Here is a 25846-nt window from a genome sequence, read left to right as displayed (position 1 = left end):
AGCTACAAACACCCTGACTAAAACCTTTTCCCACCTGGGAAGGAAGCACTAGTGCTATCATTCCCAGGGATGGCATGTGATGAAGGATAGGTGGAAATAAGAGAATGGTCTGGTGGATAAGGAATTAACCCCTGGGGAGGAGACATTTCCTCCCACTGCCACTGTTACCACAATGTATGATCTTCAGAACCCATTTGTCTGAAACTATATGCTGCCAAAATGAAAAATTGGAGATTCAGACTTCCTCGAAGGGAAAGGGGGATGTCATGCCCCCTGAACAGTCATTCTGACTTGCTGGACTGTCCTTGGTTTTGGGGGGGGGGTCCCGAAATCTTTCTGGTACCCCCTTGCCATTTCTTCTTAAACATCTGTTTACCTGCATTTTGTTGAAAAAAGAAGTTATGTACTCACCATAACGTTCCATCTGAGTAGTTGTACTTCATTTGTCTTCAACCTGTGGGTTAAGGATCCGAGCCAGCAACTTTTGCTAGCATCTGCTCCGAGCTCCAAACTCCTCTCCTTACCCATAACACACCTCCACTGCCTTCCATCCCCAGATCGAATTTCCTGAACCTTATACTGATAACCCGACCTGAAAAATTCACTTGTGACCTATAATGCAGCCCGTAGGCTGATCATATGCCAAGGTCCGGGGGAAGGAGGGAGGGACGGTTGAAGACAAATGAAGTACAACTACTCAGATGGAAAGTTATGGTGAGTACATAACTTCTTTATCTGAAGTAGTTTACTTCTTTTGGTCTTCAACCTGTATGATAGAGTCCCCAGCTACTAAACATCTGGGAGGCCCTCATGGAAGGATATTCCAGAGCACCATGGAACCAAAGGATGCTCTCCTTCTGGAAGTCAAATCCAATTTGTAATGAGAAATAAACTTATGAGATGAGGTCCAAGTAGCTGCAGAACAAGTATCATCCAAAGACACTCTAGATCAAAATGCCGCAGACGTAGCCATGGACCTAGTGGAATGAGCTTTCACCTGACCTGGAGGAGACATGCCTCTGTCCTTGTAGACCTGCAGGATGCATGAAGAAATCCATCTAGCTATAGTGACCTTGGAGATTCCCCAAAAAGGGTTTATAGAAGGATACGAACAACTGATCAGATTTACGGAATTGTTTTTGTCCTGTGTAAATAAAATCGTAACTGTCTATGAACATCCAACATGTGGAGTTTGTGTTCCATCTTGTTACTAAAATTAGGAAAAAATACATGCAAATTGATGGTCTGATTGATATTGACTGGTGATGCCACCTTAGGAAGAATGGATGGATTGGTTAGAAGGGAAACCCTATCTTTGTGAAAAATCATGTAAGGAACTTTGAAGGACAAGGCCTGTAATTCTGAAACCCTGTTGGCAGAGGTAATAGCCACCAGAAAAGCTGTTTTCCAAGATAAAAATTTCAGATCTACAGTTGCAGCAGGCTCAAAAGGCAGATCGACCAAAGCTTGAAGAACCATAGTAAGGTCTCATGGGGGAACAGGATCTTTGACCGGGAGGCGTAACAAAAAGGTGCCTTTAATAAAGGCTTTACACAGTCTGGAAGAGGCTAAAGAGGCAGAATTCTTGCCCACATGAAAATGAGAGATGGCAGCCAAGTGAACCTTAACAGTAGAAGAACTAGCTCCGTGTTGAAAAATATCAACTAGAAAATCAAGAATGGCGGAAATAGGAGCCGTGAAAGGGTCTAAACTTCTTTGAGAGGCCCAAAAGGAAAAACGTTTCCCCTTGCTGCGATAAACCTTCCTGGTCGAAGACTTATGACCAGCCACCCAAACAGATCTAACTGAGGAGGATAGACCAGGAGTCCTAGCAATCATGGGAACTGGAACAGCCAAGCTGTGAGCTTCAGGTTGTCCAGATTCGGATGAGGCACCTCCGAAGAGTGTGAAATTAGATCCTGAATGGGACCTAGGATCTAAGGCGGAGTCAGAAGTTGAGACCAATGGAAGGGAAACCATACCTAGCGAGGCCAGAATGGGGCAATGAGGATTACTTTGCTCCCCAGTCGACAAGCTTTCTGTAGAAACCTTGGAATGAGAGGTACTGGTGGGTAAGCATACAGAAGACCGGGAGGCCAAGCATGAACTAAAGCATCTCTGGGGGACTCCCCTGGCAGGGGGTTCAGAGCGAAAAACTTGCTACACTTCGCGTTGGAAGGAGATGCGAAGAGATCACAGCAAGGTTGACCCCACTTGTTGAAGATCTTTTCCGCTACTGACAGATTCAGAGACCACTCGTAAGGCATCAGAATGGTCCAACTTAGCCTGTCCGCTAGGATGTTGGACCGTTCAGGAATGTGCGTTGCAATGAAAAAGCGACTAGTGGAGATCGCCCATTCCCACACTCTCATGGCCTCGCGACAAGGGGGGTAAGATCCGGTCCCTCCTTATTCGTTGATATACCAGACCACTGACATGTCTGACTGAATAGTAATCGTTCCCATAGGAAGAAAGGCATGAAGGGCCTGCAACGCTAGAGGAACCGCCCTCATCTTTAGGACATTTATGTGCAAGCTGGTCTCTATGGGGGACCACAGGCCTTGGACTGTCCTGCCCGAACAATGCCCCTCCCACCCGAGTTGGGAGGCATCCGTGGTCACTGTGGCTTGGGCCGGGGCTGGAACAAAAGGCCGTCCCTCCAAAATGTCCAGAGAGCACATCCACCATATGAGGGACGACCAACAGACTCAGCCGAGTTGAATTGGATATGACAATGGCAGCTCCAACAGGGACCACTATACAGCTAGAGTGCACTATAAAATTCTCATGTGTAACTGGGCACACGGGAGAAGAGTTATGGTCATAGCCATCGAGCCTAAGGCCCTCAACACTGATTCCGCCGTTGGCAGATGAGAGTGGTAGATCAAAGAGACATGCATCCTCAGGTTTTGAACTCTCTCCGAGGTCAGGAATATTTTGCACTGAAGAGCATCTATCCTGGCACCAATGTAGTCTACCACCTGTACAGGATCTAGGAGAGATTTGGATGTGTTGATTGTGATCCCCAAATGCAGGGCAAGTGTCAGGAAATAATCCCTAGTTTGGGAGAGTAGACGCCTGGTGTGAGAGTGAGGAGCCAATCATCCAGGTACGGATAGACCTGAATCGCCTGAAGCCTCAGGTGAGCCGCTACCACCGCCATCACTTTGGTAAACATCTTGGGTAGGGCTCAAAATTGGTAATGATTGACTCCTAGCCGGAAGCAGAGGAACCCCTGAAGCTTCTGTGCATTTTTATGTGACAGTAAACATCCTGGAGGTCTAACGAGCACATCCAGTCGCTCTCTTGCAGGTATGGCATGATGGACTGTAATGTGACCATCCAGAACGTCTCTTTGGCAACTGACAGGTTCAGGGTAGAAAGTCCAGAATGGGCCTTAAGTCCCCCATTTTCTTTGGCATCAAAAAGAACCTGGAGTAGAAGCCCGATCTGGACTGATCTGGGGGGACGGTTTTGATGGCTCGTTTTTCTAGCAGCTTGGAAATTTCCTGTGCTGCTGCCTCCCTTTGTGTGGGTGATACATCTGGAGGTGTCTGGAAAATATGGGGGAATCCAAGACGGGGATAGAGTATCCTCTGGATATGATCTGAAGCACCCAGCAGTCCATTGTTATGGACTCCCATGTCGCTAGGTGCAAGGACAATTGTCCCCCGACTGCCTCCAGAGTACAGCCAGTAGGGCAACCCCTCAGGGTTGCTGCCCGGGTCTGTCCGAGAATGGTTCTCGAGACCCAAAATACCTTGGACCCCCTCTGCCTCTGGGCCAGAGTCCATTCTGTCCCCTCTGCCTCTGGAGGAAGAAGAGCCCGGAGTGTCCTGGGAATACTGTGACTTCCAGAACCACATCTTCTTTTGCCCTCTCTGTTTCTGGGAAAAGGACCTTTCAGGGTTCGAGAAGCAGATCCCGACGGCAGACAGTGTGTCTTCCCATCCTCCTCACTCTGGACTAATGTCTCTTTGACGGTCATACCAAAGAGTGTAGAGCTGTCATAAGGGGAAATGGCAAAGGACGCCTTGAAGGGTACCGAAAATTGACAAAACCTGAGCCAGGTGTTGCACCACATGGACATGCCGTCCTAGCCGCTCTTTCTGTAGCATGTGAAAGGAGTCGCATGGACGTGTTAGATACTGCTTTTAAAGTGGCCATCCTCGTGGAGAATGAAGCCCTGTCCTTCTGTGACATGGACTTGGGGGGAGACTCCTCCAGCTCCTTTACCAGGTCACGTTGGAGTCTGGTGACATGGGCCAGGTAGTTCAGCGCCCTGAATGAAAAGGTAGCCGAAGCGTAAACCCGCTTACCTAGGCAGTCCATCATCCACAAATCTCGGTGGAGGATGGACCGAGGAACTCTCCTGAGCAAGTTCCTTTGTTAGCGGCTCTTGCTACCACCATAGTGTCTACGGAGGAGCACTTGTTCCATGCTGGTCTGTCTAAGGGGGGGGGGTAAAATCTTATCAGGTCTTTTTGGGATAGGTTCCATGGTGTCTGTTTCCTTCCATGCCCATGAGGTGACCAGATCCACTAAAGGATCCACGGCAGGGGACACCCAGGAAGTAGATGGGCCCATGCCGAAAGCCTTCAGGAACACAGGACTCGTCAGAAGAAGGTTTGGGGGCAGACCAACCTGCCCCTTGGCGCAGGATTTCCATGATGTCTCCAAAGGAGCCATCCTCAGGAGGTGGCCTAGGGGAACCTTCTCCATCATCCAAGTCTGTGTCCTCAGTGAGGGCCTCGGGGGTGTCCAATTGCCTCCTCTTGCATGTATGCTTGCGAGGTACCTCTTCGGTGGGGCTCTCTGGGGGGGGGGGCACGCAAGCTACTTGCTCCTCAGGGGAAACCGTCGAGCACGGGCTGTCCCTCTCGGAAAACGATGGGGACCATAGACAGAGCCGAGGGGGCAGTCATGGATCTCAATCCAGTGGAGAGAACCCTTTCTACTATGAACGCCGAAGGAGAGCGAACCTCCTGAAAAAACAATAAGGAGGCCGGCCTTCCGGGGTCCGACGAGAGTATTGGAGCCGGGCCCGAGTTGGATGAATCTCCGAGGAAGGGTACTGGCTTGACAATGTCGGAGCTGAAGAAAAAGGTTCCACTCCCTCAGATCTGACATGCAAGCTCCGTCTCAGAGTTCGGCTCAGATCCCAGCTGGTCAGATCTGATATGCTCCAGGCAGCTGTCGGAGTCGAGGAAGCAGGTACTGTCAGGCACGACCACCTGACCAAGCCAACCTCGGATCCAAATACTCCGAACCCAAAGGTCAGATCGGTGAAGGAGATATAGGCTGGAAAAAAGGAAGCGAGTTCCCCCCTCTTGAAGGAGGGGGGGGCTGGCAAGTCCCCCATCTGGATCAGAGTACGGATAAACCTGCTCATCATTTTATCCAGCTCAATGTCAGACAAGGACAGGGTGGACCTCAACGAGGCCACGGACTCCGACCTGGTGGGTCGGGGCAACGAGGCCTGAGAAGCTGAACGTGTCTCCTCTGGCTCCAGGGAGAACCTCGAAGATCAGAGCTGAGGGGAGCCATGGATCCGTGGCGTTTTTGCAGGTGAAGCGAGGTCTGGAGACCTCTTTCGCTTTTCCCTCGCCTTCAATTCTCTCTCTTTCTCTCTACCCCTTTTCTGCTCCACTGCCACAGACTTTTGTACAAGAGGTTGAGTCCCAGCCTGGGAGGGAGTAGAAACCAGGGAAAGATAGGAAGGAGAGGCGGCCACAGCAGCCGCTGTGACCGAAGCCAGAGACGAGGAAACAGACTCTGAAGGGGGAAGAAGGCCTTTGAGTGCCAACTTGCCTTCCTGTCTTTAATGGCGAGGGGGTTGAAGCCGGCACAAGTACTGCAGTCCACACTCAGATGGGCCATGCCCAAACACAACACACAGAGTGTGGCCATCCGCAGGGGATAATTTATGGCACACTCAGTGCAAAAAAAAAAGCTTTTTTTTCAAAGCCAAACTGTCGAAGAGAACTTAAGAAAAAAATAGTTTCTTTCTTATTGGCACACACACACACCCACTCACCACAGTCGTACACAGCAAACACTGGGGGGAGCAAAAATCCACACAGCAATATAAACTACTCTAACTACCCTAAAACACAAACCGATGCACCAAGAGAGGGGAGGAGAAAGGGGAACCTATACTAACACTACCTAACAAATTTTTGAGAAAAAGATACTCAAAAGGATTTTATCTACTTGACAAAGTTGGAGCTCAAGAGATCATGATGCAAAGCTATTCACAGCAAATGAGATCTGGGGATGGAAGGCAGTGAGGTGTATTATGGGTAAGGGGAGGAGTTTGGAGCTTGGAGCAGATGCTAGTAAAAGTTGCCAGCTCGAATCTGATACGGATCTGTAACCCACAGGTTGAAGACCAAATGAAGTAAACTACTTCAGATCTAGTTTTTGCCAAACTGAATGAAAAGCTAGAGAATCCCTTAGAAAATTTGGAAAAGGAGGGCTGAAATATCTTAGAGGTTCCCCTGAAACAACTTATCCCTTTCATCACAGTTTGATCACCTCTGCAGCAGAGGAACCAAAAACTGAACCTCTATTCAAAGGAGAATTTAAAACCTCATTTTTACATAATCTGGGAGATTCTGAGAATGCAGCCAGGCCAACCTCTTCAAAACAGTACCCGTGGATACAGCCCTGGAAGAAGTATCAGACACACACTGTAAACAATGCACAGAGACTTGTACAACTGAAAAAAACAAAACTGCTTGAAACAGTTTTTCCTCACAAGAAGAAACTGCAGACAAAACATTCCTCATACTTTCACTAGTAGTCAGAATAAGTTTTAACATACGAGCCTGACCATCCAAAATTCTGAAAAATCAAAGTTGCAGAAGCATAATTTTCCCATACTTATCAATAATCTTTCCATCCTTATCAGAAAAGAGTAGGATTGGAATTAACTAAATGTTTAGCAGCAGCATAATTAACTAAAGATATGACTGCTGGGCCATGTTTGGGAAGAACGTATAAAAACTTAAAGACTGAGGAACTTTACACATTCTATGTGCCTTTTTAGGGGCAACTGGCTGGTCATTAGGAAAACTGCAGGCAGTGACACACATCCTGCAAAGTTGAAAGAACTGGAGGAATGGGTAAAGGTTCTGGAAAGTGATTCTGTAAGAGCTCATAGTATATTCTAAGGGACTGAGAAATTTCAGTGTCCCCCCACTGAAAATAATGGCACATATGTAAACAGTCTCAGAGAAAGAGAACCTCCCACAGGGAGAATCAGAAACTGAGCTCTCCTCTGAGTCTGAATTAGAAATCTGCGGAGAAAATCCTGTACATGCCCTTTTATCTTCTAGTCCCAATTCACCATTTTGAATCTCTTCAGAAAAACAGGCATCCCTTTATCCTTTACCAGAAGCCACCTTATATGAAGGCTCAACAGCATGAATTAAACCCTGAGCCAGACACAGTGAACTACTCATGTTAAAGGAAATTTGATGAGGCTAAGATGCATGTTCAGTTTTCTGTTTCTTCTTGATAGGAAAAATGGAGCCAACAATGTTATGTAATGGCATCAATAGCTTCACCAGTGATGACCAAACAGGGACGTCTCCCCTGTTCCCTCTCCCAGGACTAACAAGATGGGCTGTGGTTGGGGGTTGGTATACTGTTTAAGGTGTTTACCTCAAAATCACAAGGTCATGGGCTTGATTCTCACCTTTGAAAGAGAAACTGGCTAGGCTTAAAATGGCTCCAAAGGGCAGCTAGCCTAATACTTAACTATGAACCTATAAGAGTGGCTCTCCCTAGCCCACTGAGGGGACCCCAACAGCTGCAGAGGATGTGGCTAACTCCTGGTTCACACAGCAGCTGTAGGTGCTACAACAGATGTAACAAGGAGAAAAGATGAGTGGCCTGACGTATAAATAATGGCCACAGCACAGTTACCTACTTGCAGCTTAGGCAAATTGCTAGGCTGCTCTGGTGGAAAAAGCTATTTGCTTAACTTTTTCATTAAGCAGCTGGAAGAAGGACCAAACATGGTACTCACAGACTGCTGCATGTTCAAGCTGAAAATGGTGCCTCTTTCCCAGGGATAACAAACAGCAAAAGCCAGTAAAAATTGTGTCTTTAAAAAGTTACTTTTTTCCACACAAAAACACACGGTAAAAAGCACTTTTAAAAACTTTTCCATACCCAGAAAGGAAAATTAAACAATTTCTCCACAGAAAAATTATTTTCATTTACTTTAAACCATTGGTTAAACTGACAAGATAAAAGTGCACTTGCACTCATGTTTAAAAGTACAATACAATCTCATGACAGTCCATTAAAGCACAAAATCCTAGCATAAAAATAACTTACCTGAACAAGGAAGTACTAAAACAAATTTTAAAGTTTGTTTCCCCAAAGGGAACTTATCTGCCCAGCAAAGGAACAGCACAAACAAATTGCTGATTCTCAAAACCTCAGAGAAGCGTACTCTTCAATGGCAGGAAAACACTGAAGTTCTTGGTGCCTTGAAGCTTTGGAAGCTGGCTGCCTGTTATATCCTATGCAGGATACAACCCATATAGCCAAGGCTGTTGCAGCAGTGATCAATATGATGAACATCTACTCGTACGCCATTTCTACTGTAGCAGGTGTGTACATTTTGTACACCGTCTTGAATAACTTCCATATCTTTTACTGAAATAATTTTTACTCTTCCAAGATGCCTGCGCACTGAGTAACAGCTTAATTGTATCTCTCCCAGTGTGAAAACAGAAACTTAGCAGAGAAAGCCAGTGGAGCTAATCTTCTTGGTAAATTTCAGTAACAGGCTAGTAAGTGCACTGCCTGGATGCCAGGGAAAAAATAGAGGACCTGAAGGAAAATCAGCTACAAAAGGCAACAAAAGAGACACTGACTGGGAAAGTACTATAGCTGTTCAGCAAAAAGCAGTGCAAGCTCCAGACATGACCTCCAGTAACCTAAAGGAAAGTATAATGCAACTGCACACAGACCTGACTAAAATAAATGAAACACTGATGAAGTATATCAACTGAAACAATAAAAGGCTAGAAAAAGTGGAAGAATATTTAAACAGATATTTAGATAAGGTGATAAAAACTGCAAAACTCAGAGGCAGAAACGAAGAAAAGGCTGGCTGAATATGAGAGTGTACAAGAAGAGATGTTTAAAAAAAATAACCAAATTAGAGAACAGAGCATGTAGGGAAAACCTGAGCTTTTTTGCTGTACCCGAAAAGCTGGAAGGAACAGACTGCATTAAATTTATGAAAGCACAAGTAATCAACTGGACTGGTATTCCACAGCAGGAACTGTAAATTGAAATGGCACATCGTGTGTATGTTCCAAACCTGGCTATGAGAAAACAACCTAGACCTTTAGTAGTAAAGATACAAATCTTACCAGCACAAGGATTTGATTCTGACAAAACTATGTCAGGGCAAAGTACTAAAAGTGGGAGACAACATTGTGTTTGTGGAGAATGACCACTAAATGTACACCAGGCAGAAGAGGAGTAATGTATTCCATTATTCAGGGAATGTCGAGAAGCAGGCATGAGATTCAAACTGCTGTATCCAGCTATCTTCAAAATATTTTTCCCTGGAGGAACACATTCATTTTTTGAAGTGCATGCTAAGGAAGAAATGCAAAAGTTTGTCAAAAAAGTCAGTTGTGAAACAGGAGAGTCTGTTTCTTGTTCTTCTAGTAACAAAAACCAGAGAGAGACTTGTGCCAGTGAAATCTTTTCCAGTGTTTAAAGAAAAATGTTTGAGAGAGGGAATAAAGCACAAGAGTTGACTAGAATAATCAAGAGCACATTGGAAATGATGAGACAAGGTTTGGGAGATGGAGATGAACAGGAATACAAATATAACAAGAAAATCTGGAACAATTTGACTTTCTTGGACTTTGTTACACTTGTAGCAGACAATAAAGCATGTGCACTACTTCATTCATGTCATTAATGTTTCGAAAATAAAATCAGTAAATTGGAAATTGACAAATGTGGGATTACAAATAAATTATTTTTGTGAAACATGACAGAACAAGAAAATCTGGAAGTATTGGACTTCTTTGGAATTTGTTAAACATGTAGAGGACTTTAAAGCATATGCCCTACTTCATGTCATTAATGTTCAAAAAATACTCAGGAGAAGGGAACAGGAAGGAGAAAGTTAACTGTAAATAAAACATTTTAATAGTATTATTTAAATAGTGCATGACTTTCTTTACATGTTATAAAGTAATTTTTTTCAGTTATTTTAAGTATAATGGGGATACTAATGCAAATAGGTGCTCCTGTTTTTTTCTCTTTCTCCATTCTTCTCTATTTCTCCTTGTGACAATTGGGGAGAGATGTGCGAAGGTTGCCAGCCTAGTCAAATAGAATTTGATACATAATTCTATCAACTGTATAAATAAATGTAAAATACAGGGTTGTGATTTTAAATTAAGAAAACACTGTAAAATGTGAACTTCAAGATTGTTGCAACATTGCCATCTGCTGTAAGGAAAACCAAGCCAAGTATTTCAAATGTGTCTTTTTAAGTTGAAAAGATCTTATGAATCTCTTTAATGTTAGAATTCGGCTCCAGGGTGGCTGGATAAAGATTTCATGCCCATTGTTTTAAAGCTAAAGTTTATGACCATAATTTAGATGTGGAAGGTACTTTATTGCTCTGGTTTCTTTTAGAATATACATGTGAAATGTCTTCTTTTCTTGCAAGTTTCTGTGCAGGTGTTAGACTGCTAAACATGGAGTTTGTGGCCTGAGAACTCAGACCAGGTGTTAAGATGATGCAACATGAGTACTGGGAAAACCTAAGTGTCAAAAATTATGTAATTTTGGGAGGGCCTTAGAGACATGTTTGTTGGTAATGTTTTAAATACTATTTCTCAAAAGAAACAAAAAGCACTCTGACTTTGGATATCCAACTTACCAGCACTCTGCCTTGTGCTGACATGTAAGTTTTAGCACTGTGATGTCTTGTAGGAATAGTAAAGATTAATTAGGTATTTTTCTTTGAAATCAGACCTGTCCTACTGTATTATTTTAAGTTTCTGTGTGATCTGTGAACTCTTACATATCCTCTGTGGTGTAGTAGTTTTGTCTTGTGCTTTATTATTAAATATTTTTAAAACATTCTACCTTTGGCTGATTTGTGTAGGGATAAGCTCTTGAGTACACTGCATATTTATAGAGGTTATTGTAATAGGCCACTCTAACGTAAGCCTCAACTGTTAGTCATACTACCATTGGATATTAATATTGCACAGTAATAATTGGACACCCTTTTAAGGGCCTTTTAGTAGCTGATATTATTAATTGGGTGGTGGCAGTAATTACTACAGTATGGTCTGGGTAAAGGGGCACAGTTGGAGAATCAGTGTCAGCCTTTCCCAGGAGTGTCTATAAAGTTGTATAAATACTTATCTCAAAGTGTGTGTGTGTTGTGTCAGCTACTTGGCAGGGACACGAAGCACTGGTTGGAAAGAGAGGGTACTGGAGGTTTTAGCTTGCCCAGTTAGGCTGAGACCTGGACCCTATAGCTGTGCCAATGGGGAGTCTTATTGGGGACCTGGAGAGCAAGGGAGCAACTAGACCCAGACTGACTGTGATCTGTGTGTGCACTTAAGGGAAATTGTACTTTACTGTGTGTATTTGTTATCATTTCCTCTTCTATGAGATGACCTCCCTGGTGTTAGTGGTGAGGACTGAGGCTCCTTGATTGCTGGGCCAAGACATGGTCGTCACGCTCCTTATTCAACTTTAAGTAGGCACTGCAATATAAAAAAATCTGGTTAAAAGAGCATGACAAAAAATAGTGTGCTCTTTCTTATTCTTGCATAGGGGAATGACTTGGTTAAGGCCATTAGCTTAATCTACTAAGGTGTTTTAATAGAAAGCATGTAAATGGAAAAGAATATTGAATTCTCATGTTTCTAGCAGACAATATGAAATAGAAAAATGGCTTGGAGAAAATGTTTTCTGAAAGCACTGAAGTGTTTTCCCAGCTGAGAGAGCTACAAAGATCAGACAAAACCAGACTGCACTTAATAGAACCACAGGCTGTACCATGCATCTAAGCACAGATGACCTTTCTTTTAGGTTAGCTCAAATCTATGTGTGGCTCTCAGTTTGGAACATCTGTTCCAATTAGGAGGATAAAACTTAAACATTTGAAGATGTACATAGTTTTCTGTGTTGGTATTAAGGTAATAGGTTTTAGGAGGGTATCGGTGGTGTGTGTGTATATTTGTTTGACGGTTTTCAATAAAACAAACAGTTCTGTAAGGTGTGACATATGCACAAATGTACATAACAAGAAACAACTGTATAAAAGATTAATATGCCAGACAGTACATTCATATAACAAAAGCTGGAACTAGACATTTAACAAAAAGATGTTATACATAAAAGGTGGGAATAATAATTTCTCAAGAATACAATCCTTTCTATGTCTTTAAATGTTTATGGTCTCACAGATAAATAGAAAAAAAGAAAGAGTAGTGAACTATATTAACAAATGTAGAGTCAAAATAACAAGAGGTATACTTGGAAAAAACTGAGCATATGAATTTGATAAAGAGGTTTTCAGGATGGTTACTCAACGGAATTCCAGGGGCAAAGGAACATGGGAGTACATACATTAATTGCAAGAGGAACTCCAATAGTAATAGAAGAGGATAAAACAGACAATAGTAGTAGATTTATAGTACTAAGGGGTTACTGAGGAAGGAGGAGGATTACACTGGCATGTATTTATATTCCACTGAAAACTATTAAAATGGAGCTTAAGAAAATTCTGGAAGAAATAATCCGCTTTCAGCAAGAAATATTACTTATAGGTGGGGACTAGAACTTGAATTGGAAGAGTGAAGATGTGTCAGGGGCCCCAGAAGGGAAAAGACAAAAAGGGAGGTTAGATTCTTAAAGAAATTTATGAAACTAGTTGACATGGAAGATGTGAATTCAGTACTAAGAGTTCAAGTGAATTTACATATCATTCCCAAAGATACAAAAACTGGGCTATTCTGGACAGAATTTACATTTCACAGGAACATGTGCATTTAATTAAAGGTCTTGATATGGACCCAATAACTATTTCAGATCATGCGCCAATAATTGAAATTAAAACACAAGGTAATGAAATAAAAATGAGACAATGGCACATTCCAACCAATCTGTTGAAAAGAGAGGAACTTAAGGAATGGGCGGTGTAAATTATTCATGCGCTATTAGAAAAGATAGAAACAACATCTGAAAATATAGCAAAGAAGTAGGATAAAATTAAAGTGGAGTTTAAAAATGGTGGAAATAAAATAAAGGGAGATATGGTTAAGAAACAATTACTTAGAGGGACGGGCAAATGATAAAAGTACTGCAAAATAGGGGGAATGTCACAGAAAGTACAGTTTTGTACCTACCATAAATGTAGATGTTCGAGTGTTCACACTGCTGCAGTCATTACACTTGGGTTATCCTGCCGTCAGGCGGTCCCGCAGTTGGCCTGAGTTCCAAAGTCTTGGTCTGGCATCGGTTGCTGTCGCCTCTTCCCCAACGTCAGTGCATCCAATGCCATTTTCTTCAGTTTTCTTGCCCCAGATGTCAGGTGCCCCCAAGTAGGTAGGCAATACATATTGCTAATCAAAAATATACAATAAAAAACAATACCTTCAGTTACCAGCAAATACATCCCAAAGGTTGTATAGGATAGAAAGGTATAGATAAGTCCAGCTAGTTCAGAGGGGATGGAGGGAGGGTAACCTGGACTGCAGCAGTGTGAACACTCGAACATCTACATTTATGGTAGGTACAAAACTGTATTATGTTCCTCGTGTTACACTGCTGCAGTCATTACACTTGGGTAGAACCCCAAAGCTGAGGTTGGGTGGCTGGTCTATAAAGAATTAGGATTGGCTATGAGGCCCTGCAGAACTGCAGTGGCAAATCCTGCTCTGGATTTAGAGTAAGGAGGCAGGTGGTAATGCTTGGTAAAGGTGTGCACTGAACTCCAAGTTGCAGACTCCAAAATTTCCTTGGTAAGTACTCCTCTGAGAAAAGCTGTTGAAGTGGCTGTTGCCCTGGTGGAATGTGGCCTAATGTTATTTGGGACTGATTTTCCATGCTGTGTGTAGCAGTACCGAATACAGTGTTCTATCCATTTGGATATAGTCTGCTTTGAGATAGCCTTGCCCTGTGATCCTGCAGCATATGCTACAAACAGTTGCTCAGTTTTCCTGAAAGCCTTTGTTTTGTCCAAGTAGAAGTGTAACTGCCTGTGTATGTCCAAAGAATGCAGAAGTTTCTCCCCTTTATACTGAGGGTTTGGATAAAAAGTTGGCAAATGGATGGTTTGGTTAAGAGCCACACTAGATACCACCTTTGGCATAAAGGTAGGGTTTGTCCTTAAAGATACCCTGTCCTGATGAAAAATTATAAAAGGTTCCACTGCCATTAATGCCTGTAGCTCTGAGACTCTTCGTGCTGAAGTTACTGCCAGGAGCAGAGCTGTTTTCCATGACAAAAATTTTAGATTGGCTGTATTAGCTGGCTTAAAAGATGGTAGGGTCAGTTTTTCCAAAATGAAATTGAGGTCCCAAGTTGGTGATGGTGCTCTCCGGGGCGGTCTTATGTTTTTAGCCCCTCTGAGGTACTGCTTTAGCAAGGGATGAGAGAATAAAGGAGGATCCATGTTGTAATGTGCTGAAATGGCAGAGGTGTGCATGCAGCCAGGTTTAGGGTTTTGAGCTGACCGTACAGGATCTGATTGTTTTGTTGAGTCAGAAAGTGTGGGATTTGAGGCAAAATCCATGGTGAGCCTTGAGCCAAGTTCCTTAAGATAGGGTACCAGTGTTGGCGTGGCCAGTCTGGAGCAATCAGGATCATCTGCATTTTTTCTTGTCTGGCTTTTAGGAGTACCTTTGAAAGGAGAGGCAGTGGTGGGAAGGCATAAACTTTTAGGTTTTTCCGGCTGAACAGAAGAGCATCCACTTTCCATGCTTGTTTGTGATAAGTCCTTGTGCAGAATTTTTGTAGTTGGCAATTCAGTGTGGAGGCAAAAAGATCTATGTCTGGGCATCCCCACTTTTGCATTACCATGCTGAAGATTTGTGGATTCAATTTCCATTCGTGAGGGTCCATGATATTTCTGCTTAGATCATCTGCCAGAGTATTTTTCTTTCCTGGCAGGAATTGTGCTTGCAGGTGAACTTGATATGTTACAGCTGTGTTCCACAAGGTCATGGCTTGCCTGCATAGGGGATACGAATGAGTGCCCCCTTGCTTGTTTATGTACCACATTACTGTGGTGTTGTCTGTCTTTAGTAGTAATTGTCCTGGATGTAGAAGGTCCTTGAAAGCTGTTAGGGCATTTTGAACAGCCAACATCTCTTTTTGATTGATGTGAAGATGCATCTGGTCTGTGGTCCACTTGCCCTGAATGCATTTTCCTGCCATGAGTGCTCCCCAGGCATAATCTGAAGCATCTGTTAGAGTTTGCCTGGCTATGGGTTGGGTAAAAGGCTGACCCTTGTTTAGGTGACATGCCTGTGCCCACCATCGAAACTCCTGTTGTAGGCAGGGAATCATTGGTATTATTGCCTCTAAACTGTGAGTGTTGAGTCCAAACACTTTTCAGGTACCATTGTAATTTCCTCATATGCAGTCTGGCATATGGTATTAGTAGCATGCAGGAAGCCATGAATCCCAGGGCCTGCAGAATTTTTCTTGCAGGGAAATGGGACTTTCTTGCCAGCAATTGAAAATATTGAGTTAGTTGAACTTGTTTGATTGGCGTGAGGTAAGCCATCTGGGTCGTTGTATTTAAGCTGGCACCCAGGAACATAATCTGTTGTGAGGGCACTAGTTTTGACTTATTTTCATTTACTGTGTACCCTAGAGAAATTAGCAACCTTTTTACAAACGCCAGATGCTGTAGAAGAATGTCCTTTGTCTCTGCTTGAATGAGGCAGTCGTCCAGATATGGATATATTTAAATTCCTTTTTGTCTGCAAAATACAATTACTGGTGCCAGGCACTTTGTGAAGACCCTGGGCGCAGTAGATAAGCCAAAGGGCAGTGCAGAGAATTGGTAGTGCATTGTACCAGCTTTGAATCTGAGGTATCTTCTGCAATTTTGTCTGATAGGGACATGCAGGTATGCCTCTTTGAGGTCCAAAGTAACAAGCCAAGCCTTCTTGCCCAGCATGGGTAGAAGCTGCTGTAATGTCAACGTTCTGACTTTTGGAATATCCAGGTAAGTACTCAGAATTGAAAGGTCTAGTATGGGCCTCCAGGCCTTGTCCTTTCTGGGGACCAGGAAGAGACTTGAGTAAAATCCTTGTCCTTGTTCCTATTGTGGTACTTTTCGAATAGCTCTCATGTCCACGAGGGCTGAAATTTGTTTTTGTGCCTCTGCCCATTGATTTTGTGGCAGGTCTGGCATTCCTTTTAGCCTTGGTAAGGAATGAAAGTGGAATCTGTAACCCTGAGACACAATATTCAGGACCCATTTGTCTTGGGTGATTGTTTGCCAGTTTTGAGAAAAAAGTGCTAGTTTTCCCCCTAAGGGGGCTTCCAAAAGAGACGTGCTTAGCGTACAAAGGGGAAAGTCATTGTGACTGTTTCCTGTAAGGTTGAGACTTGTCCTCACCACCTTTTGGGATTGAGGTGCCCCACTGTCATTGTCTGTCTGAGCCTCGGGGTTGAGATCTACCTCTTGGGCATCTGTATCTGCCTCTCTGTGGCCTGTCTGTCACTGGAAAGGACCAATTCTTTTTTGGCCAATTTCTGCTAAACCGAGGTGGCTGTACCTGTAAGAAATCCTTGACTGTTTGCATAGATTTAGCTTTATCCTCCATTTTCTTTAACACCTCTTCTGCCTTAACACCAAACAATGTATCATGCTGTAAAGGAGCATCCAATAATTTTGCCTTAACATGATCAGGTAAACTTTATTCTTTTAACCAAGCATGTCTTTGAATCATAGAACCTGTAACTGCAGCTCTACAAGAGGCCTCTAAAGAATCAAAACCACATTGCAGAGTATATTTTCCCACCTGTTCAATTGCATGCAATAAATCCTGCATTTCTTTACAGTCAGGAGCTTCTGTGCTTGCAAGCATTTTCTGTTTTAATTGAGCCATTAAATATTGTTGGTACTTAAGCATGTGAAACTGGCAAGTTAAAGCTCTTACTGCTAAAGTTGCAGAAGTGTATACTTTCTTTCCCATCTATCCAATGCTCTGGAATCTCTGTCAGAGGGTACTGGATTTTTTTTTTTGCAATGGAAGCCTTAACCCCTTTTGGACTCTGGGAAATAGTTTCTGGATCAGCAGAAGGGTTTTTGTAAAGAAACTTGTGAGAGTCAGGGACTCTATAATACCTATCTGGCTTGGCTGGAGCAGGGGGCAAAGAGTCAGAGAGTCAGGAGATAAACTGGATTCAGAAAACACATTATCCACAATATCTAGCACAGGCGGAATAGCCAGGGGCCTGTGTTGAGGCAATAAGAGGAAATCCCTGAGCCTTTTCTTGGATTCTGAGTAATCTTGCCTTTCCCAATGGAAATGCTCTCTCATGGTATGTAGTTTCCCAAAAAGAATAATCCTCAGGAGGAGAGGCTGAAGGGATAGATTCTTCAGCATCACAGTCCTCATAGGGGGGTAGAGAGATCCCTGGTCTGAAGAAGAATCAGAGGAAATGGAAACCTGATCAGAGGAGTCATAGTCTATATCCTGCCTAGGCCTTTTCTCAGGAGGGGGATGGGAACCCCTGATTAGAGTAATGAGGTTTTCGGCCATTTTAAGCATCTGTTTCTTAGGCATGGAGGACTGTCCAGGAGAATGCTGTACTTGTTTCTTTGTCTTTAATGGTACCTTTGGCTTTGCTGTTGTTTTAATGGTAAGTTGCGAAGGTCTGAAAACACCCTCAGAAGCCGATGCCTACTCAGCGGCTCCGGACCCATCTGAGGGATTAGATTCCATAGGCCCAATACCTTGAGTTTCCAGAGGCCTAGATGTCTCCACGTGGGAGTCGGAAGCGGCCTGTGGCTCTGAGGTAGCAAGTGTCAGGGGCTGCAAAAGCACCTCACTGAGAACAGACGAACCGGCGACTGGCCTAGAAGAGGTTTAGTCATCGGTTTTGGACCTCGGATGCCTATTTTTATCCTTGTCTTTGCGTTTTTTTCGGTATTGAGGTCGTCGGCTGATCCAATGGCATTGTATAATTGAACCTTCGGCCAAAGTAGTGCAAAACAAAATCAAAACGTCTTTTTATAGTGCGTTTGTTAAATCTAGCACAAAACCGACAACTAGCGATGTCGTGATCAGGGCCTAGGCATGGAATACAATAAGAGTGGAAGTCCTTATGAGGTATTTGCTTCCCACAAGAAATACAATTATTAACTTTTTCTGACATCGGACTGAGGCAAGAAAAACGTTTCCCCAACGGGGTACTTAGCTTTATTGAAGACTTCGGATCTGAAATTCGACTTTGAAAATCTCAGAAGTCGGCCGACCGGCACTTGCGAACTGCTTCTGCTTCGGGCACCGCGCGGCAAGAAAGACTGAAGAAAATGGCGTCGGATGCATCTTATATACCCCTGGTGCACTGACGTCAGGGAAGAAGCGACAGCAACCGACGGCAGACCAAGAGTTTGGAACTCAGGACGACTGATGGCAGGATAACTCAAGTGTAATGACTGCAGCAGTGTAACACGATGAACATCAAGAAGAGGAGCAACTGCAGAATGCTAAACAGAAATAAGGGATTACACCTCAATAATATGTATAACTTTAGAAAGACTGCCATTAAGCAACTGTTTTTTGATAATAACTTTACAGCTCAAAAATTTTTAGCACGATGACTCGGGCAACAGAAAGTAGAAAAGGCTTGTCACCAAGCTTAGGGAGCCTATAACAAGGAAGATAACAAGGGATCCTGTAGAAGTGTTAGAAATATTTTGGAAATTCTACGAACATCTGTATAAAGCAGAGAAATATGGAAAACAAGAAAAGGTACAAATGAAAATATTTATGGAAGAATTAAATATGCCAAGGTTAGAGGTAGAGGAGGCTCAATTATTAACAATTAGGACAGGAGGAGATGATATAACAATGGTGATGTAGAACCAATCTAGAGGAAAAGCCCCAGGAATAGATGGTATTCCTGTGGAAGTTTGGAAACTGAAGGAAAAAAATGACAAAGATCTGGAAGGTTTTGTTAAACAGTATTTTAAGAGAAGTAACAACATCCTGGAAGAAAGTGGCGGTGGCTGTAATACCTAAAGAAGGTAACACATGGTTACAACTACGGAAATAATTCTTTTGAGCAAAAATACAGGATCTCAATTACCTAGACATAATAAGGTCTTTAAGTTTACTGGCTGCTGCAAAAGCTACTACTAGAAAATTGAAATGAAAATGTATACATAACACAAAGGAATTCTGGGTACAGCTTTAAAATAAACTGCAGGTGGGAGCTTTAAAAAAAGAAGAAAGGAACTTCACATAAAAAAGTGGATTTTGTGGGAAGAATACATGCAGGATAATGTTCAAGAAGAGGAAGTTCTAAGGGAAAGCAGGAATCCAGTAAGTCATATAATGCGGCAGTGAATGAAACCTGTTAAAAGGAAAGGTATGTATACTGCATGACAATAACAACAGTAACTATTCCAGTTTGTTTTACCATCTATTAAGGTATGTAAACCCATGTTACCGCTTAAACGTGATGATAAAGATGTTTAACATATTCATTCATAAAAATGAACTGAAAGTAAAAATCTTGGTAAAAGTTCCAAAAATATGGAGAGACAACAGTTATATACAGTACTTAAAAACACGAGTTAAACTTCAGATGGGTTTCCAGTTCTGAAGAGAGCGTGTGAAGGAAGGAAAGACTAAGAAGTTGAGAGGTTCGGGTAAAGGATGGTTAGGTGACATGGTCAGCCTCAGACGTGCAACTGTGACTTCAATTTGGAGTAGGAGAAGAGGCCTTTTTAGGCACCATGGAAGAGACTCCCAGAGTTTTGCTGCTAGACTGGAAAATGCACTGGTGGTGCAATGTAGTTTAGCTTTTGGAACAGGGATGTCTTCAGAACTTGTCTGAAAAGGTCTTTGAAGCGAGTTTTTCTGGTTGTGGGGGGAGGCGGTTGGTGGTGAATGTTTCAGGATGCATCAGTTTGGATAGAAGTCATCCAAGTTAAGAGGTCTGCTCTTTGATTAGAAGCTATTTGGCTTTTGACAGAGTAAACAGTGGTGTTCACGAAGTAGCCCATACAATAAAAGTAGTCATTTTATTACAGTGGATATAAGTCCCTTACATAAAGCAATACCTGCCTCAAAGGGGGCCTGAAGGGATTGAAATTATAAGTTTCAACATACCCAAAAATTGAGCTGCTTGTTCCTTGAGTTATATTTTACTTTAACTGAAGTCTTTTGTTTTATAAATGCCACAATTTACTTAGCATTTCTGCAGTTTCATGCTACTGTACAGTGAAACGCTGGTCTAATTTTTCAGTACTGCAACAACGAATACACTTGATCACATATAATTATGATAGGTTCTTAACACAACTGTACTATGCTTTTATTTATTTATTGACATTTGGTAACCAGGAAAGTCCACTGGGTTAGAAACCCATTTTCAGTGGAGGCCCGGGGAGAAAAGCTCCAAGATTTATAATTCATGCTCTCTCTTAAAACCCGACTGCCACGTGGTTTTGGCATCTTTTCAGGCTTGCTAGTTGTTGCTGAAGCACCTACCAAGGGGAGAAAACATTGAGAGAAGAAAAGGAGCCACTTTTGTGATTTTAAGTATTTTCTTCTGATTTTTTGCTAAGTTTTACTGCTTTGCCGCCTACTTTTTGGTATTTTCTGGCTTGCTAAAGTTTATATCTGTAACAGTAACAGTACTTGGAACACATCTAGAGCCTGGTGACTGCATTTCCTGTGTTGCACATAATTTAAAATTGTTTTTTTTCCTCTAAAAACTGCATTTTACCTGATTTTGGCCTAGCACTCAAGTGTGGGGTCATTTATTGCACTGTTGTGATTATTTTGCTGCTTGTGTATCTCTGCTACCTTTAAACTACAACAAAAAGAAAAAAAAATCTTGCTTTTTTCCCACTTTCTGAAAGTTAAGAAAGTTCAGTTACAGATTTGCTGTTCTGAACTGTTTGGAAGTTTCAAAGGGAAGTCTCTGTGTTCACCAGTGGGAGTGGTAAACACTGAACAGCCTGCCTGTCCCTGGAGGAGTTGTTACTACCTAGAAGCTGTAGTTTTATTGGCCATTTTGGGTAATTTCTAAACTCCTTGATCTCTCGCTCTTAATACCCTACAACTGTCTTTTTGCGCGGTTTTGCACACTGAGCAGCGCCCTCCTTGACTTCTCATAAGATTTAGGCTCCCGATTGGTCCTTCCTGATCAAGTGAAAAATCAGTTCCCTTCCCCTAATCTGATCAGTAAACAAACAGCTCCCTATACTAATCTGGTATGTGCAAGGGTCAGTTTCAAGGTTACTCTCCAGTCCAGCTGGTGAATCTGGGAATTTTGAGGCAGTGTTTCAATTGCCTTATGTACACAGACAACCCTCTCTTCCTTCCAGCAAACTCTAATACATGTGAGAGATGCAGTTACACAGCCAAACTGGAGGCAGAGCTCTCTCAACCCAAAACTGGCACAGTCAGCCAGGAGGAAAAGGTAACCACCCGCACCACAAATCCAGTTTCACACAGACCTATTGCATCTGCATACCCAACACATAAACACACAAAAACATACTCGGAGGCTCTAAATAAAAATCTGCTTAAACAGCAAAGACCTCCTAAGCAGATATCCAAGCAACAGCCACCCCTCAACAATACCCACGAACCACATATCTCACAAAATCAGTGTGCCTCTCAGTCACAGCCCTTAAGGCCAAACTACACACCAAATACACTTGTTATAGGGGACTCTATTGTCCGGCACACTGACGTCCCGCTCACCAGACTGAACAAGGAGAAGGTCACTGTAAGCTGCCTGTCGGTTGCCAGGATCCGCCACATAACACAAGCACTCAGGTCACTCCAAAGCAAGTACAAGTATGACTCCGTCATTGTCCATGCTGGTGTGAATGACCTGAGACGTACCTCCCTGGACTACACGAAGAGAGACATAGAGGAGCTCTCTGACCATGTAGCCCAGGCTAGTATGACCCTGACCTTGAGTAGCATACTGCCCTCACCAAGAATGATGCCACAGTATAAAGACAAAATGATCAGTTTCAACAACTGGCTAAAGTATTGGTGTCATTCAAAGGGGATCCAGTGTCTATCAGCCTGGGATGACATGCTCGACAAGCCACGTTGCTTCGCTAGGGACGGCTTGCACCTGTCACCCTTAGGCTTTCGTATACTGGCCAAGGCTCTTGCCACCCCCATAGTGCCTTTTTTAGGCAAGGCTTAAAGGACAAACCCACCTTCATAGACAACCCAAGGATAAAAAACTAAAGGTAATGCTACTCAATGCCAGAAGTCTAAACCTCAAGATGCACGCACTCGAGGCTCTCCTCAGCATGAAGAAAATCGATGTCTGTGCAGTAACAGAAAAGTACAGTTTTGTACCTACCATAAATGTAGATGTCCGAGAGGAATGCATCTGCAGTCTTTACAAATGGGTTGTCCTGTCGTCAGGCAGCCCTTCGGTCGGCCGGATTCCAAAGTCTGGGTCTGGCTTCGGCTGGTGTCGCACTCCACCCGATGTCATTGCGGCAGTTCTTCGGGTATAAAGGCATCAGCCGACGCCATTTTCCTCAGTGTTTCTTGCCCCAGATGCCAGGTGCCCTCTTGGATGGCTAAATTTGGATAAATGCCAAAGTTTCCAAATAGTAGAGAGCAAACACACAAAATAAACATGTATGTACATATATGCAAACAAATACACCATAATAGATCCCCCCCAAGCTAGCTGAAGATTGGTAAGTACCCTAGGAGTACCTCAGAGGGGAAGGAGGGTGGGTAATCCTGACTGCAGATGCATTCCTCTTGGACATCTACATTTATGGTAGGTACAAAACTGTACTATGTCCTTCAGGGATGCATCTGCAGTCTTTACAAATGGGTAGAATACCATAGCTAAACTAGGGGAGGAGGAAATGAGAATAGATTATGGTGTAGTTAGGATCCCTTGCAAAACAGCAGTGGCAAAACCAGCACGGGATCTAGAGTATAGAGGTAGGTTGTAATGCTTGGCAAATGTATGCACGGAGGTCCAAGTAGCAGCCTCTATAATGTCCTTGGTAGCCACTCCTCGTAAGAAAGCTGTGGTAGTGGCTGTAGCCCTTGTGGAGTGAGGCCTGATGTTCTCTGGAGTTTTCTTTCCATGGTAGGAGTAACAAAATCTAATGCAATTTCCTATCCATTTGGAGATTGTCTGTTTAGAAATTGGATTTCCTTCTTTTCCTGTTGCATATGCTACCAGAAGCTGGTCAGTTTTTCTATTGTTTTTTGTCCTGTCCAGGTAGTAGCGTAATTGTCTGTGTACATCCAAGGTATGTAAGAGCTTTTCTCCCATGTTCTGTGGATTGGGGAAGAATGTAGGAAGGTGGATAGCCTGATTTAAAGAGACTCTGGATACCACCTTAGGCATAAATGTAGGAATTGTTCTCATGGACACTCTATCTTGATGGAATATCAGGAAGGGTTGTACTGCCATTAATGCCTGTAGTTCAGAGACCCTTCTTGCTGAAGTTATTGCCAGCAGGAAAGCAGTCTTCCAGGATAAGTATTGCAATTCTGCTGTAGCTGCTGGTTCGAAAGGAGGTAGAGTCAGTTTTTCCAGCACAAAGTTCAAGTCCCATGCTGGCAATGGAGGTTTCCTGGGAGGTTTTACATTTTTAATTCCCCTCAGAAATTGTCTGAGCAAAGGATGCGAGAAAACAGGAGGATCCAAGCTGTATTCTGCTGAAATAGCTGATGCATGTATTTTGATGGAGGAATAGGACAGACCTGCATGGAAGAGCTCCGCCAAGTACTCCAGGATGTTGGCTATGTTCACCAGTGTCACATCTTGCCCCTTTGCAGTACTCCAGATGAGATATCTTTTCCATTTTGCAGCGTAATTCTTTCTTGTTGAAGGTCTACGAGCCTCCAGGATAATGTCTTTAACCCTTTGGGATAAATTTGGGTTAATTGCTGTTATGTAATGTTCCAGGCAGTCAGCTGCAGAGTTTTTAGGTTTGGATGTAGAATGTTGTAGTTGTTCTGTGTCAGCAGTAATGGGATCAGGGGCAGTGTCCATATTTGTTCCCGGGACATGCTCCTCAGCAGTGGATACCAATGTTGCCTTGGCCAGTTTGGGGCTATCAGAATGATCCTCGGACGTTCCTCTTTGATCTTGAGAAGCACCTTGTGCATCAAAGGAAGTGGTGGGAATGCGTATGCTGTCAGGCTTTTCCAACTGAAGGATAGGGAGTCCACCTTCCAAGCAAGTGGGTGGTAAGTCCTTGTGCAGAATTTCTTCAACTGGTGATTGAGTGGGGATGCAAACAAGTCTATTTGTGGTAATCCCCATTCTCTTGTGATGGTTTTGAAAATGTCCGGATGCAGCATCCATTCGTGGGCATCTGTTGTAGTTCTGCTTAATATGTCTGCTAGAATGTTTTCCTTCCCTGGTACATAAATTGCCTGTAACTGAATGTTGTAGCTCAGAGCCACATCCCATAGGTCCAGTGCCAGCTGGCATAGAGGGTATGAGTGTGTGCCTCCCTGTTTGTTGATGTACCACATAACTGTGGTGTTGTCTGTCCTTATCATCAACTGGCCTTCTTGGAGAAGAGGTCTGAATGCCTGGATTGCCAATTTTACTGCCATCATTTCTTTTAGATTTATGTGCAGATGCAGCTGGTCTTGAGTCCATAGGCCTTGAATGCACTTGCCCATCATGTGTGCCCCCCAACCGAGGTCTGAGGCATCTGTCGTGATGGTTTGTCTTGGTTGACTTTTGCAGAAGGGTAGTTCTGTGTTTGCTTGACAGGCCTGAGCCCACCATAAGAACTCTTGCTTAAGGCATGGGATCATTGGAATTTTGGTTTCTAGGCTGTGCTTGTGCTGAGACCACAAATTCTTTAGGTACCACTGTAGCTTTCTCATATGGAGCCTGGCATGAGGGACCAGTATTATGCAGGATGCCATGAAGCCCAGAGCTTGTAGCACTTTCCTTGCAGTTAGATGGCTCTGCTTTGTTAATGTCAAGAAGTAGAGAGGAAGTTGCTCTTTCTTTTCTGCAGTTAGAAATGCCATTTGTTTTGATGTGTCCAGTTCTGCACCCAGAAAGGTTATTCTTTGGGATGGAATCAGCCTTGACTTTTTTGTATTGACTGTATATCCCAGGGCTTGTAACAGGTAGATGACTCTTTGTAAGTCTTCTGTTAGTTTGTTTTTGTTGTCCGCTTGTATCAGGCAGTCGTCCAGGTAGGGATAGATTTGAATTCCCTGTAGTCTGCAGTGAGCGATTACTGATGCCAGGCATTTCGTGAACACTCTGGGCGCAGTAGATAAGCCAAAGGGCAATGCTGAGAATTGATAATGCTCTGATCCTGCAAGAAATCTGAGGTATCTTCTGCAAATTGGTCTTATGGGGACGTGCAGGTATGCCTCCATGAGATCTAGAGTTACCAGCCAAGACTCCTTGCCCAGCATGGGAAGAAGCTGCTGTAGAGTCAGCATTTTGAATTTTGGAACAATGAGGAATGTGTTTAAAGCGGACAGGTCTAGAATAGGCCTCCATTTGTTTTCTTTTCTTGGTACCAGGAAGAGCTTGGAGTAAAATCCCTTCCCTTGCTCCATAAATGGTACCTTTTCCACAG

The 25846-nt window shown here is 43.3% G+C and overlaps 1 protein-coding gene across 1 annotated transcript in view; it reads right to left on the bottom strand.

Moving 5' to 3' along the window:
• DICER1 (dicer 1, ribonuclease III) overlaps positions 1 to 25846 on the bottom strand; it is a gene marked incomplete in the record, with an annotated part of 1877097 nt that overhangs the window by 251833 nt on the left and 1599418 nt on the right.

Source organism: Protopterus annectens, chromosome 6.part0 (genome assembly GCF_019279795.1).
Source record: "Protopterus annectens isolate FY-2018-M chromosome 6.part0, PAN1.0, whole genome shotgun sequence".
NCBI classification, from domain to species: Eukaryota; Metazoa; Chordata; order Ceratodontiformes; family Protopteridae; genus Protopterus; species Protopterus annectens.
Note: the sequence above shows the minus strand (reverse complement) of the source record. Positions and strands in the feature narration are given on the sequence as shown.